The sequence below is a fragment of the Lycium ferocissimum genome, chromosome 8 (assembly GCF_029784015.1).
Source record: "Lycium ferocissimum isolate CSIRO_LF1 chromosome 8, AGI_CSIRO_Lferr_CH_V1, whole genome shotgun sequence".
Taxonomy (NCBI): Eukaryota; Viridiplantae; Streptophyta; class Magnoliopsida; order Solanales; family Solanaceae; genus Lycium; species Lycium ferocissimum.
Window position 1 is genome coordinate 42002286 of NC_081349.1, and position 17172 is coordinate 42019457.

General features: G+C 37.5%; 1 pseudogene; it reads right to left on the reverse strand.

The window, feature by feature from the left end:
• Window positions 1–2030: 2030 nt before the first annotated feature.
• Window positions 2031–5307, reverse strand: LOC132066964 (ADP-ribosylation factor-like protein 8c; annotated as a pseudogene).
• Between the last annotated feature and the right edge of the window lie 11865 nt (window positions 5308–17172).

Here is a 17172-nt window from a genome sequence, read left to right on the forward strand (position 1 = left end):
CCTCCAACTTTGAATGTACACAAGTAGGCACCTCAAACTTGTATAAAGTTGAAAAAACACAAATCTTTGACGTGACACATAAATTTTGGTGGTGTACTTTATAAAAGTTGAGGTGTCTAGATGATCATTTTGTAAGTTGGAGTGTTCAACTGACAAAGTGGAGATCGTTCAATGGAAGCATACCTCCAACTTGTGCGCGAATCACTCAAAGTTGGAGGCATACTTTTGAAATCTTGAGGTCCAAATTTGAGGGACACGTTTATTATTATCCTTCTAAATTTAGCCAACAATTATCTATCTGGTAGAATTCCAGATTCCATTGGTTCTTTGTTGTCCATCGAATCTGTACAGCTGTGGAGCAACAATTTCACTGGCTATCTGCCTACCTCTTTGATGAATTGTATAATGTTGAAAATCTTGGACGTTGGGGGGAATAAGTTAAGTGGAGATATTCCATCATGGATTGGCTCGCACTTGACAAACTTGGTTGTCCTAAGTCTGAGAGTCAACAGGTTCAATGGAAGCATACCTCCATGTTTGTGTCATCTGAATCAAGTCCATATTTTGGATCTTTCTCAGAACAGCTTATCAGGAGAAATCCCACGATGTCTCAACAATATCACATCTTTGCTTCAGAATGATAGTTTAGACTGAAGCATTCTTTTTGGTTTTGTTGCATAAGATGGTTTGCATTATCGTGGTGGAGAATATATGGGGGATGCATTAGTTCAATGGAAAAAAAAGTAAATTTGTGTACAATAAAACACTCAGATTGTTGAAGATTATCGATTTTTTCCAATAACGAATTAGTTGGAAGAGTTCCTGAGGAAATTGCGCAATTGCATGGAGTACTTTCACTAAACCTTTCCAGAAACAATTTAAAAGGAAATATCATAGAAGGAATTGGGAAGATGAAAAAGTTACAGTCCCTTGGTCTATCTAATAATCAGCTCATAGGATGAATTCCCACAAGTCTTGCTCAACTAAATTTCCTAAGTGTCTTAGACTTGTCGAGTAACAATTTATCGGGAAAAATTCCTTCAAGCACTCAATTGCAAAGCTTTGATCCCTCTTCATATGCAAGAAACAATGAACTTTGTGTTTCACCACTTGAAGAATGTCCTGAAGATAGAGATACTCAAAGCCCTTCTGCTGATCATGGCAGAATAAACAACCTTGATGAAGATGACGAGATTCTGTCAATTGGGTTTTATGTGTCTGTTGCAAGTGGCTTTATTCTTGGATTTTGGGGAGTGATATTCACTTTAATCCTCAAGCAATCATTTAGAAACGCTTACTTTCAACTGTTAAGCAATGTCGCAAATTGGATCTTTGTGTCAGCAATGATGTCTCTACACAGATTGAAGATGCTCTGGAGTTAACGAACAACAAGGTTCTCTTTCTTTAACTTTCTTTTTTGAATAATATCACAAGGCCTTTAGTAATTTTATTACTCTCTTTTGATTGATTATTAATTAGATTTTTCTCCTCTAACATTTTACAGGTCAGGTTGCAACTGATCAGTTGTTCTTCAGGCCAGGAGGTCCTTTGCATCAGAAAATTCGTATAAACGGAATTATCCAAAGTTTATATAAGCATATGTTAGGTGCCTTTATCTTCTTTTTTTTTAAAGCTATTTTGAGCCTATCTACAGCCCTATTAATAATGTCATAAGCATCTGCTTGGTATTACTAGACTAGCTTAGTATGTAGTTTCTCAAGTCTAATGTTCCTATTAATTTATTAGATCAAGTACATCTTTTCATACTTTCTGCCCTATTCATGCAACAGTAGAGTCATGAAGCAAGACAAACAATTTTTTATGTACAAAGTAGAGATTAAAGAATAAGTTCACAAATACAAAATACAGTTCCATGATACACCAACTTTTAAGCAAGAAAGTTATTACGTGGCAAAATTTTAACTGTTCAAGCAGAAAAGATTTCTGCAGAATACTTGAGGACTCTCAAACACTAAGCTTATTTTTCCACATTGCTACTTTCTACACATCCAACAACTCTGAAGCTAACATCATTTGGTTGTCGAGTGCTTAATTAGCCAATTGATAACTATATCTATATTTACAGAATCCTTACAGGATATTCATGTAGCAGCAGACTTCTCTATCCGCGATTGAATCAAGACCTCTGAAACAACAAACATTACGAGTAATTAGGAAGAGGAGAGAGAAAAGGGGGGTGGGGGGATTTCTTACACGAAAACTAATGTTTTTCCTACTTACAGTTGATCCATTAATGCCTGTTTAGTAAGAGCTTCTGATTTGTCAATTTTGTTCCCGAGGACAAGCAGGGGAATTCCACTTAAAGAAGGTTTCTTGAAAAGTTCGTGTAGTTCTGTTCAAGTTATAGGAATACTATCTCTATCAGCAGCATCTACAACATACCTGTATACATAGAGGAAAACCAACTCAATTGTAAATACTATGCTCTTAGCTTACACACGTATATTATAGGCTTAAAGTAGGGGGTCACAAAATTAGCCATGAAAACATGACCCGTCCAACCCGCCCATTTACTAGTCCAACCCATCTATAGCCCAAATTGACAAATGAGAAATCTTGTCAAAATATTCTCAAAAAGACATTTTTTTTTAATTTGATATAATAGTTTATTAGGCACTTAAAAAATTATAAAAGAACAAACAAAGAAATTAAAACTAAGTAACAATTGGGCGGGTTGGGTTATGACCCCCTTTTTAGCTCATTTCAGACCAAGTAACTTTTGACCCGCCCATTTATTAACTTATACCATATTGACCCTCTCAAATTCAGCTCAACCCGCCCATTTGACACCCCTAGCTCAGAATTGAAGGCAAATGAAATTAAAGGCAAACAAATGAAGACAATTAAGGACAGAGGGGAGGATGTCGGAATTACACTATTGCAGAGACACTTCGACAATAGCGTTCCCACATGGTACGAAATCTCCTTTGGCCTCCAAGGTCCCAGAGTTTAATAGTCACAGTCCCTTTGGTAACTTTGCGCATATTAAACCCAACCTGGTTGCAAAAGAAACTCACTATAAAAAAAAGCAGGTTTGTTATGCAGATTCAATGAGACTGAGAATTACCGTTGGAATCATGTCCTCGCTGTAGCCCCCAGTCTGATTAAGTCAAAATAATTAATGTGAGAAAATAGGACAGTCAAAATAATTAAAAAAACAGTTGAGATACGAGGTAAGAAAAAGGATAGCATAAGGTCCTTACAGTAATGGCATTGACAAGAGATGTCTTCCCTGCATTCTAAAGGCCTACAAGGGAAAGTTCCATTTCCTGTTTAAAGACAAAGCTGGACAAGAAAGCAGATTAAAAACTTGTCTTTTTTATTTATTAACTTCAAGGGCTTCATAAATCATCTGACTGAAAAAAAAAACTTTATTTTCAAGAAACAAACATGCAGATCTGTTAAAAAAGCATTCTTGATTATCATATATGCTCATGTGGGAGCCAATAAAGCAGTAGAAAGAGTCAGTTTAAAGTTTAAAGTGCTCATTTTTTTTGAAAATTTTCTAGGGAATTGGGCAAACCAAAATTCACTTGTGTTCTTACAATTGCAAAGACTCAAACTTTACGAGCACTAGTTCCACTGAAACAAAAATTAGAGAAATATTTAGTGAATTACCTACAACAAAGGCAAAAAGCTAATCTTTTTTGTGTCTATATTACAAATGAGGGTTAAAGGAAAAAGGTTTCTTGCATGTTTCATCAAGAATGCAAATCAGAAGCTGTGGCATCAACAGTGTCATTCTTCATCACATAATGCAAATATATGTAAGAGAAAAGGTTCTTTCAACAAAATAAATTTGAGCGCAGAAGGGCGCAAAATTGAATAATATACTTTCTGAGGTTTGTCCCATTTTATCCAAAACATAGCACATTCAATAATAAGAGTATCAGCACTTAATATAGTGATTGATTCTCTTCTACCTCTTCCTTCATTTGGAATTGGTATACTCAATATAATTCTTTAAATAGACCATTCTGTTATAATGTGTGTTCTCATTGTTCCATTATTATCTACAAAGAAGTTGCCAAAGTTCCTGACATGCATACTATATTGGACTTCCTTTTCAATCACAATCTTATAATTAGCGTCAGAAAAGCTTGTTCAACTTTTACTCACAATTACCACCTCCCAAATTTTCCGTTTTAGAAAAACTGACAGGCTTGTCGATTTCGAAATAGAAGCAACAAGAGCATAGAATGTCGTGGTGGCGAGCCAAAACTAAATTCAATAAACTTATAATCTAATCTGTAAGGACTTAAAAAGATAATACAAAGTAGTTTCTTTATCAACCCTATCAAGTTTTATAATAAGGTGAAACATCACAATTTGAAAACAACAAGTGCTACCAGTAGTTTTAAGAGCAAATACTTGTTCAACATTCCAAATTGACATCTTTCATTATTTGTTTTTTTCACAATATTTCATGAGTTAATTACAAGGAAGAATCAACTAAATAACAACAACAAAAACAACTAGTACTACCACGACCACAGTACCAAACAAGTTAGATGTCGTCTATATGAATCATCACCGCTTCATTTAAGCTCAATCATGTCAACTTCACACCAAATAAAATAAAGGCGATGTCATCAATTAATACAAGGAGGTATTCAACTAAATAGCAAAGCTTAAAAGAGAAGTGTCAAGTGTCCCAAAAACAAAAAGCTAAAAAAGAAATACCCTGAGTCTATTGTTCTAAATAATGTATGGACAGCCTATTTAATTTCAATCATGAGAATCCATTATCATTTATATACAGTATCAGAATGGGATAATACATAAACAGGCCCTCAAGCTGAACATAAACAGGCCCTCAACGTTGGCCTCGACTGGCAAGTATGCCCTCCAACTTTGGGTGTGCACAAACCACAACTTGTCTCCACTTTGCCCGTTGAGCACGCTTAACTTAAAAAATGATCATCTACACACCTCCAAAATTTATGTGATACGTCAGCATTTGTGTTTACGACTTTACTTTTTCAACTTTATACAAGTTGAGGTGCCTACTTGTGCACACACAAAGTTGGAGCGTATAACTTGTCAGCTGAGCCCAAGTTTGACGGTCTGTTTATGTATTATGCCTATCAGAATTCCCTATAAGGTTTTGATCTTTATCATGTTAAAATCAAGATAAACTGATTATTTACGACATACATAATGAAAAGGGGTATCTTTAACAAACAACAACAACAACAACAAAAAAAAAAAAAAAAAAAAAGATTAGAAAATGTAAAGAGGAAATTACCTCCTAAGCCAGTTGAGGAAAGATTCCCAAAGACCCATATTGCAAATAGTTAAAAAGATGCTAACCTTAACTTTTTTATGGAAAGTTTGAAGGAATTTTCTGTAGTTGCAGTTGAATTCTTGAGCAGTAGGTGACAAGGAAGAAGAAACAATAGGAAATTTCGCCGACTGAGAAAAAGACATTAATAGGTACGTATAGTATTTAGCTTAACTATTAGATTTTCAAGTTTTAATGCAAAGAACTCAGAGCTAAATAGGAGACAAATCCAAATTTGGACAGAAAAAGGAGAAGGAACGTCTAATTTTTGTTTTCTTGGTTCTTACTCTTTTTGTTTGATGATGAAAGATGGGTAGTTTTTGGGTTCATTTTTATCCCTCAAATATAATCCTGAGCATATTTGATCTTTTATCCATGGGAGTCCTCAAATATAACTTTAAAGCATATTTAATCCTTTAACCGTGCTAAAGTGGAGCACTTTTGATTGTTCTAATTGAACCCGTTTAAAAAGTAACGGGCGCTAAACCCTCGTGATACTCACGTGACTCGTAAGAGGCTAAATCTATCGGACAAAAGGCAAAATAGAGTAATGACATTTCTCTGGAAAAATACAACTCATATAAGATATTAGCAAAGCAACTCATAATATTTGGATCATATAGTTGGTAACCAACTCTTTAACGGTAATCTGGCTGCACACATGGAACCGTTCCACTTATTTTGGAAGCATGTGAATATAATGTTTTTTTTTGGTTAAATATTAAAAAAAAAAAATCAAAATTCTTTTTAACAACTGTTATAAATTATCTTAATTGGTGGAACTGCTCCAATTTTTTCCGGAAGCATGTGAATACAAATTTCAATATATTAGATAAAGTTTCTGCCAGTTATAAAAATCAGCTTCTTCTTCTTCCAACCAATTGAAGCTTTCTACAGAGAGGCTAGGGCTTTTTCCGATGAAGTGTTTCTTCATATGAAGTTGGGGGAAGGCGAATGAGTTTAGTATTTTTGTCTGATGGATTTAGCCTCTTGCAAGCCACGTGAGTGTCATATAGGTTTAGCACCGTTACTTTTTAAACGGGTTCTATCAGGAAAACCAAAAGGGCTCCACTTTAGCATAGTTAAGGGATTAAATATGCTAAGCGTTATATTTGAGGGACCAAAATGAACCTACTCCTAAAGATAAGTGATTAAATATGCTCAGAGCTATATTTGAGGAACCAAAATGAACCTATTCTCATAGCTAAGGGATAATTTTGGCCCAAAACTCAAAAAATGGGTGTAGGAGAGAAAATTTTAACATTTTGTTTCTTCTTTTTCTTCTACTGAAAAGTAAAAACACCTCTATCTTAAATATTCAAAATCCAGTGACTCGACTAATTCAGATTTGTAAGTTTACTAAGGCCTCATTTGTTTGCACTTATTGGAGGTCTGAATCTGAATGGTTCAGACCTTAGGCTATTAAGTTCATTTGTTTGCATTAAAATCTTAGCACTTATTGGGTCTGAATAGGTCTTAATCATTAAGAGCTTAAACCAAGTCTTAATATCATTAAGAGGTATTCTTCTATGCTTTTTTTTTTTTTTTTTTTTTTACCACAAGCTCCACCCTCAACCCCACCCTCCACTCAACCCCACTCTACCCCCACCTACCCTCTACTCCCACCCCCGCTCCCCACCACCCACCCCCACCTCTCATCACCAACCCCACTCCACACCACCCCCATTACGTCCCACCCCTCACCCCAACCACCCACCACCCACCCACCCCTCCACCTCCACTCACCACCCACCACGACTATAACTCATCTCCACCATTACTAGTGAACATAAGTGTTTCATTTTTTATCAAATAATATTTTATTTTATTGTATTTATTTTCTGATATTTAGTTATTTTTTATTTGAATTGTATATTTATTATATTTAAATGAATACATTATGCACATTCAGATGTTGAAAAACAAACAGTCTTAGTCATTCAGTGTTCAGACCTAGAGACAACATCTTAATCATTCAGATATGCATTCAGATTCAGACGTCTTAATCTTAATGAAAACAAATGAGGCCTAAGGCGAGTAAAGAAGTTTTTTGTTTCCGAGTTTCAAGTTCTGATTAAAGGCGATAAGGTATCAATCATTCCGCCACGCTTTTTAGTAAATGCAAATTCTTTAAATATGTAGTGAGGATTGACTATATAATAGATTCTCGTTAAGTTGGAAATCTAACCCCAGGTTTACAAAAATGTTCAAGATTATAGGAAACTATTCTGACATAGGAATCGGTAAGTGACATTAGGAAATTATTTTCTCCACTTTAAATTAAATGATGACTTTTTTTTTTTTTTCAAACTTTAGTTCTGACTTTAGTTATCGATGGCTCAAAGATGTGAAATAAGGATTAGATATTTAAAAACAATCTTAATCGTTGATAAAATTATGAAGTAGTACTTTTAAAAAAGAAAAAAAATAGTAAATAATGCTTGAAAAATAATTTTGTTGCTTGACTTTTCAACTATTTATAAAGTCGTAGTTAGGGGTGTACATAAGCCTGGTTGGTTCGGGTTTTTCAAATACGAAACCAAATCAATTATGTTGGGTTTTCAAATCTATAAACCAAACCAAACCAATAAAAGTCGGGGTTTTTGCTCTCAGTTCTCTTGGATTTTTTGATTTTCTCGGTTTTTTTCAAGTTCGTTTTGGCAAGTCTTCACATAAAACATATAACTTATGTGTTACGGGCAATTTGTACAATCGCCTTATTTGGGATGGTCTTTAATTTTTGGCCCTCAAATTGCTGGTCTTTAAGTTTTGCCCTTCACCTAATACCCCGAGGTTCTGGGTTCGAACCCCGGCTCAGTAAAAAAAAAAAAAATCGCACGGGAGAGCTTCATAGAAAAATTAGGCCTATTCGGAAAGTTAGGCCTTATTGCCTAATTTTATGGAAAAGTTTGCCTTAGAGACCTAACTTTTGCCCAAAATTAGCCCTATTCGGGCAAAAGTTAGGCCTTAAGGCAAACTTTTCCCTAAAGTTAAGGCATAACTTTTGCCCAAATAGGCATAATTTTGGGCAAATGTTAGGCTTTAAGGCAGAGGTTTCGCGAAAAGCCTTGCCTTCCGAAATTCTTTTTTTTTTTTTTTGACTAAGCGGGGGTTCGAACCCAGAAACTAGGGGTATTTTCAGCCACTTTTTTAAGCGAAGGCCAAAAATTAAAGACAATCAATTTGAGGGACAAAAATTAAAGACCAGTGCGTTTGAAGGGCAATCCAGACAGAAGAAAAAAAAAAAATTAACTAAGTTGGAGGGCCCATTTGTGAAGATGTCAAATTACATTTGGGACTCCGAGAAGATGCTTATATATATAAGAGGAATATAATCTATTAGGGCCCATGCTATGAAGTTGTCTCTTTATTTTCTTAGTTGCTTAGGTTAATTCTGGAACCTCCCTCCCTTCTTCCTTTTTGTTTCTTCTTCCGTTGGAAGATTAGATTACTAGTTTGGAGCATTTGTAATAGCTTGAACATGAACCTCTTATATTTGTAACTGTAATTCCAATTATCCATTTCAGTGTTTTAAAAGGCAGTTTCAGGACTCGTTCCGGGGCGGGGCACTGGCAAAACACCCCGGAGCTCACGTGCGGGGCTTAGTTCCTGTGAGGTTTACGCCCTAAGCGTCCAACTGTACGCCCTAAATACGCCTAACGTCCAACGCTCGGGGTTTGCCTAACAGTTCTTACACAAATTATATGTTAAATTCCTTAATTGAAATCGTTGACCCTCATAATTCTTTAACAAATGAATGATACTTAATAGTTTTTCCTCTATAGAAATAAGAAGATTGGGTGTCACTCAAATAACAAGTCGTAGTATTGCATATTTACTATTTCAGAACATCATGAGGATGAATATCACTTAATATTTCATTTAAAAATACATAGCCGAATTGTACATTTTCACTTGTCATTGGTCTTTGTCCTATATATAAAAAATATCATATTTAATTATTTCGCTATTTGAAAGATTTTATTTTTATTCATGAATGAGTTACGTTTTAATTATAATACTGATAAAGTTTATTGATTATTTGCATATAGGGAGATAAAATGAATAGTATAATAATAATATTGCTTTAAGAAATTGTGATTTTTTCATTATTTGAAAGTTAAGATGTTAAGAGTTGATATGCATTTCATAATAGCTTTTATTTCTTTGTATTGCTTATACTTGTAAAAACATGTTATATATAATTACAAATTGTAAGTGGCATATCATGAATTGCTTTGATTAATGTGAGGATCAAAAACACACACACATAGAGAATATATATATATATATATCATTTATTAACAGTTTTCTTTTATTTTTTATGTAATTTTACCTATTTAAAAATATTTATTGTAATTATATTATTTATGAAATACTAAAAATTAAGTACTCATGGGGCTTATGCCCCGTGCCTCGGCGCTTACGCCTAGCCGAGGCATTTGTAAAATGCGTTGCCTTGCACCCCGCCTTTTAAAACAGATTTCAATACAATATGGGTTCATTACATTATGCTTCAAATATTTCTTTAGTGTAGTAAGATATGACTATTAAATGATGAGTACATGCTACCTTTTCCAATAAAGTTACTTCAAAACAATCAAAATATATAGGTGTCTAACAATGACGTGTGTGTTTCCTTAGATTAATTACTGAAAAATTTGAATTGGCTTTCAATTTTATGCCATCTAATTAAGGATTAAGTTTGTATCAACTCAATTTATTCTTGAACTGGTTCAGTTGGAGTGAACTTTAACTAGAGTCCGCGACTTAAGTAGCACTAAAAATAAAAAGTTGTACCAAACTAGTGCAAAAAAAAAAAAAATTCCATTAATAGTATTCACGCACGAATTTCGTGCGTGAAAGGACCAAAGTGCAAAATTTCACTTTTGGCCTTTCACGCACGAAATTCGTGCGTGAATGAGGGACCATAAATCGGCCCCTCATCTTCCCCACAGATCGCGACGTCTCCTCTCCCACCCGCCATTAACCCCTTTTTTCAGTGGTCCCAACCCCCTTAAAACTATAATTTCGTGTTATTTTTCAATCCAAAACTCAATATTCTTGGTATATTGAAGTGTAGGAACAAGTTTCTAAGGTTGGATTTCGGAATAGAGCGGCGTATAACACATTTCAAAAACTCAAAAAAAAAGCTTCAATCTAGGTATTTCACTACAAATTTTCTATTACATTGTTAAATATATTATTATCTAAGCATGGTCATTGTATAACGGTGGTGGATTACTCGTTTTCCTTTTTTTTTTTTTTTTTTGCGTTTTTTGGGCAGTCGTACTGTTGGGACTGCCCATTTTTTGGTTTTTTTTTTTTTATTTGTTTTTCTATTGTTAATTAGTTAATTATTTATTGCTTGTTTATTTAGTATTTGTTAATTATTGGATTAGCGACTTAAGTATTTATTAATTGTTAGACTAGCTATTTCAATTGTTAGACTGGCTAATTATTTATTTTGTTTTTGCTAAGCCAATTGTTTATTTGTTAATAATTTCTTAATTGTTTTGTTTCATTAGTTAATTAATTGTTTATTTGTTAAATATACGATAATAATTTATTAATTTTTTGATTAGTTACTTAATTGTTTATTTATTAAATATATGATAATAACTTGTTAATTATTTGATTTGTTAGTTATTTGTTTATTTATTAATTATTTATACTAATTGTATCCTAACTAATTGTTAATTATTTAACTCATCTTTATATTTTAGGAATGAAAACCCTTAGTTTAGGATTCATAACCCGTAGCTTAGGATTGAAAACCCTTAATATAATTTTCTATAAAAGATTACGTAACTAATATTACTTGTTAATGATTTATTTAAAATACGTAAAACAGATGGGTCACCACAATCTTTAATAAAATTTTCGATAAAAGATTACATAGCTAATACTAATACTAATACTACTTGTTAATGATTTATATAAAATGCGTAAAATAGATGGATCACCACCCTCTTGATCCGGGCCCTTCGACCGAGAGTTCTTGTATCTTCCCCGAGCATAGGTCGCAACATATATGGACATCCGACCGGGCACTCGAGTCACGAGTCCGTACCCGGTTAGGGACTCGATGGGAGATCTTAGCCCCCCCCGCCGCCCCCCACATCCTCGTGTCCGGATATACTACGTCGGGGCGGTATCTACGGTGCGTCGAAGTTGGTCGGGCACAAGCACGATAGGTCGCTAGTGACGCATTGATTGAGAGGTGGCGACCGGAGACGCACACATTTCATCTCCGCACCGGTGAGGCTACCATTACCCTTCGGATGTGGAGGTCATTTATGGGCTACGGAGTTGATGGACGCCCATTGTATATCGAGGAGCCTCCCGTGTCGCCGCCTTACCGAGACGAGTTGATTAGGCTCACCGGTTTCGCCGCTCCTGGATGGTCATATATCCGGCCGAGTCGGCTTTTGTTGTCGGCCCTTTATGCTCACTTGCGCCTCGCGACATGCAGCGCATCCGATTGGAGAGGACACGCTCAAAGCCGATGTTGATCGACGTGCGCGTCTATACCACTCATCATATTCGGGGCCATCCTATTCCCGAACACCGGGTTCGCATACGAGCTCGAGGTATCTTCGGTATATCGACGATCTCGCCGAGATAGGATGTTATAGTTGGGCGCCGCCGTGCCGGGCTACATGTATCGAGGATTCCGCCGATGTTCTATGGGCACGAGGGTAGAGGTCCCTGCATTTTGCTCGCTCCTTCAGGTTATATATTTAAGTGCGTGTTATTATACACAAAATATTTTTTTTTAAAACGACGACTGAGACCTTTTTTTAATTGACTATATCAGATATGGGTGTGGACTAGGTTCGAGACCTTTTTCACCATACCACCGACCCTCCCGCCGACTATCTTACGTCCCGATGCCATACGCGCGGAGATGGTCGCGAGGCGACGCCGACGCGCGGAGACGCACCACGCCCTTCTCCCGTTTGGGGATCGGGCCAGACCGCATGACGGCGTTGGCACGGTATGTTCATATTTTGATTCACACGCTAGACCACATAACTACTATTTTAGTCTTATGTTGTTAACTAGTTCAATTCTTTTTACTGTGCTTTTATACGGACGCCGTATGATCATATTTTGACGAGTCCGCCGCGTTTTGTGGGTAGGTCGCCACATGTGGATGTCGCGGTGTCCATTGATACATATGGATATCGTTGCCAGTATCACGCGCCCGATCGCGTGTTACGGCGGTTAGGTATGTACGAATATACCCGCGGCTACGGTTTGGGAGAGCATGACCACTATACGAGGGACGAGCGTGCGGGCGTCGATGATGCGTGGCGACTCCATATACGTGACAGTCCATAGTTGGGATGTGAGGATGGCGAGCCTAGCGGTGGTCGGACATGACACCCCCATCCATGTGTACATGGAGTGGCACACGCGGATCACTCGCATCATTGGGCAACCCCCAGGCGTCGTCCGGATGGATTGGGATATGTAGCTCGCGGGGAGCGTACGAGGCGCCCGGTAAGTTTTATTAGTCTTAAACTTAAACCATCGTCTTATGTACTACTTTACAAATTTATTAAATTGTTAATATTTGCAAACATATGCGAGTACGGACCGTTCAGACGATGCGCAGGAGAGCACGCGCCCGTACGAGTCCCCGAGACGGGCGGAGTATGCGGCAAAGACGGATGATTGAGCTTGCGAGATCGGTACGAGAGTGCACATGACTTTGAGCGTCTCCATGAGCGTGTTCCCGTGCCCCACCTGGGGCAGCAGGTGGTCGTGGTCGCCGAGGAGCCGGTGGCCGTCGGCAGAGGCGGTAGGGCCGGGCAGAGGTGACGAGGCTCCATCGACTACGGATATCCCATCGACTTCTCATTCCCGCCGTCGACTTACGTACACCTCTATATACGCCCTGACTCCTTTTTTCGTGTTACGTGCCCCGGCCTTCACTTTCACATCCACCGCTTCGTGATCCACAGTGGTGAGCGGCCGCCGTGATCTGTGGTGGCTCACATTTGCGCTCGACGACACCATGTTCGAGGACTTCGTGTTTGATATGGCACCATCCGCATCACCGTCCGGCAGGCCGTCAGAGCCCTCTCACCAGGCATCTCAGGAGGCCGTCGACACACAGGTTTGACTTTTACAACAAAGTAAAGTAATTTATTAATTATTTGTTTATTTAATGTATTCAATATAAATAATGAATGGTACTAATTATTATATACTTTTCAGGTTCATCCTTCGTACTACTCGAGGCGGCGACGCCCGACGAGGTAGGTCGAGACACCGCACCTAACTCGGCTCGAGGTTCGAGTGTGCCGGCGGGATCGTATCCGAAGAAGCACGTTCTAGTTAAGGGATCACGGTCGTGCGAAGAGATGATGATCATGAGTTGGAGCGCCGGCATTAGGGAGGAAAAAGGGCGATGGAGACGATGACGAGCCCGGTGGGGATGGTGCGAGCCTTGGCCCAGGGATAGTCTCGGTGCATACTACATGTGGGACCCATCCTCGATAGTGTATATACATTAGTGTTGTAAAATTTATCGTAAATAATATATATTTTTTGCATATTTAGTCTTTAAATTTATCATAAATTTTTTTGCATATTTTTTCACTTTTGGGCGTAAGTTCTAGAACTTTCACGCAAAACGTGCGTGAAAAGTGGAATGCCACCTAAACCCTAAAAAACGTGTGAAAGTGGGGAAAAAAAAATTTTTACACTTTCACGCACAAATTTCGTGCGTAAAAGTGTAAAATTTTTTTTTCCCACTTTCACGTTACGTGCATTTTAGGGTTTAGGCTGAAGAGTCCACTTTCACGCACATATTTTGTGCGTGAAAGTGTATAATAAGATTTTTGCACTTTCACGCACAAAATCTGTGCGTGGAAGTGCAACTACCGCCTACCTTTTATATTGCGCACCAATTTAATGCGCACTATAAGTATTGATTTGACAACACACCACGCATGACAATTTCAGGAATCTATGACACATAAAGGATTGATTTGACAATACGTTGCTGTATTTTTTGACAATACTTATGAACAACAGTAAGTTCATCACCTTGATATTAAATTATCTATATATATGTATGATGTTGGTATTTAAAATATGTTACTTTTCATGTAGGAGGATGAATGCACTTAATAATGAAGATTTTCCTAATTATTATGAGTCATCATCAAGTGATGACGATGAAATACCTAATAATGCAGAGGTAACCATGATGAAGACGATGATGATGTTCAAGTTGGTATGACCAACAATATTCCTCAAAGCCAAAACCAACAACAACCAATGCACCAAGACGTACCACCACCGATGGCTGAAAAACCCAACTTCTGAAAGCCCAATTCAGTGGCATTCTAACAATATCCCTTATCTTGATAGCCTGCAGGGTCGTGATGATGCATTTGTCTTCACAAGAGAAGATTATGATAGTCGCTTAAAAACCTGGATTGAACCCAAGGATCTCAACAAAGATCGATGCTACCTTGCAAAGGGAATGTTGTTCGCATCCAAAAAAGCTTTGCAACGGGTCATGTCAAAATTTATTGTTTTAAGGACATGAGAGAGTTTAAGGTTGATCACCAACCTCAAAGATATGGAGGCTAATTTGTAGACGACGGTATCGAAATTTGTAGTGGTTGCTTCGGGGAATTGTTAAGCCTCGATGGTATGTGGGCTATCACAAAATTTCGCGAAAGACACACTTGTGATATGGAAGAAAATCGAGCAGATCATTATAATTTAGATACAAACATGATTGCTCAAGTGTTACTTAAAGACATTGCCGAAACGCCAAGGTAACTTATCCTACTAGTACATTATATGTCTTATATCAATTGAAAGATTATTACTAAAAGTTGTTTGTTTAAATTTGTGCGGTGTTCCCCATTAAAGATTGTATTAAAACGTTCAAGCCGTATATAGTAAAACTATAAGCAACAAAAAGGGATTTGGCGTAGACGCGCTTTTGAGATGGTCTTTGGAAATTGGCATTTTTTTCGATCGTCGCCAAGGTATATGGCAGCTCTACAACATTTTAACTCGGTACCGTTGTAGAGTGGCGACTTATAGAGGGTAAAATCTTCAACTTCGTATTTTGGACATTCAAACCATGCATCGATGGTTTTGCTCACCGCCGACCCGTGATATCCATACGGTACGCATGTATACGGTGCCTACGACATCAAGCTCCTAATTGCAATAGGAATGGATGCCAATGGGTCAATATTTCCTCTTGCTTTCGCAATTGCCGCTAACGAGAGCAACGACACATGGGGGATCTTTTTGACCCATTTGAAAACTCATGTTATTAAGGATCGTACCGGCATCGTCTTTGTCGATCGTCATAAAGGCATATTGCACAATATGGATAATTTACGTGGTGGCGGCTTTCCTTTGTTTACCATCGATATTGTTTAAGGCACTTGAAGGCGAATTTGCAATCAACGTTTCACAATGGCACTCTAAACAAATTGATGTGGGTCACATGGAGCATCAACAACGAAAATGGGTCGCAAAAATGGATCCGATGTGAGTGAACCCGCATACGTTTGGTTGATGAAGCTCGATGTTCAAAATGGACGCTTCATGCCACGGAGGAAAAGACGGGGCATGCTCACAACAAACTCGTAGTCTTTCAATGGATTGTTGAAATCGTCGAGGACTACCTGTCACCGCAATGGTGAGAATGACTTTCAAGCAAGTGGTGGAGCGATTTGTTGTTAGACAAGGCAGCCGTAGCGATATTAGCCGACGCGGGACATGGATGCCAAAGCCCTTCAAAACTATGGAGCATTATAGACAAAAATGTCGCCACCAAATGACCGAGTATGACCCAATTCAACATGTGTATGAAGTTAGGACGGGTTATTATAACGGTAAGGGTGGAAACGTGCATACCGTTTACGAGGCAACAAGAATATGCACTTGTGGTAAGTGGCAACGTACCACACGCCGTGTTCTCATGCTTCGTCAAGTGCTTCGAGAGAATGAGAAAAACGGTAACAAATTATGTGGCGGGGGAATACAAGGTCCAAAGTTACCTTAGAGCATATTCCGGCCAATTCCACCCACTTGGTAATGAAGCTTATTGGCCAAACGAGCCGTTTTCGATGGTTGCTAACAAGGATTACATTAGAAAATTGGGCATTAACTCACGGAGTCGTAGACCCAATCAAATGGATGTTAGTGAAAGAACTTACTCGCAAGTGCTCTATATGTAAGCAATATGGCCATGACAAGCGTTCGTGTGGGCAACAAGGCCGTGGTAGTACAAGCACGTCTCAAGTAATAGAGCCTCTAGAACTTGAAGATTGTATTGTTATTGTAATTGTAATTTATTATTGTATTGCTTTGAATTAGTATTGTAATTAAATGGAATGAATTATTTTTTAATTAGTATAAACCTCTCGTATTGGATGAATTATTATTAAAACACTTAAATCAAAACCCTATAAATATTACAAGTTTCAAAACTTGCTTCGGGCACTTTAGAACCCCTAAAACGACGATCCAAACGTTTAGGTGGACTTGATGTAATGAGCCGACATTATTGTACGCAAAAAAAGATATTAAATTTTATATAAAATATTGATATTTTAGAATTTTGAAATATGACTAATCTTTGCCCAAAGTATGGAAAAAAACGTGTTTGGAAAGGTAACGCAAAAAAAAAAAAAAAACATTAGTTTTCCTTCACGCACGATTTCATGCGTGAAAGGCTCAAACCGCATTTTTGCAAGTTTTATCCTTTCACGCACGAATTTCGTGCGTGAATACTACTAATGGAATTTTTTTTTTTTCACACTAGTTTGGTACAACTTTTTATTTTTTGTGCTACTTAAGTCGCGGACTCCTTT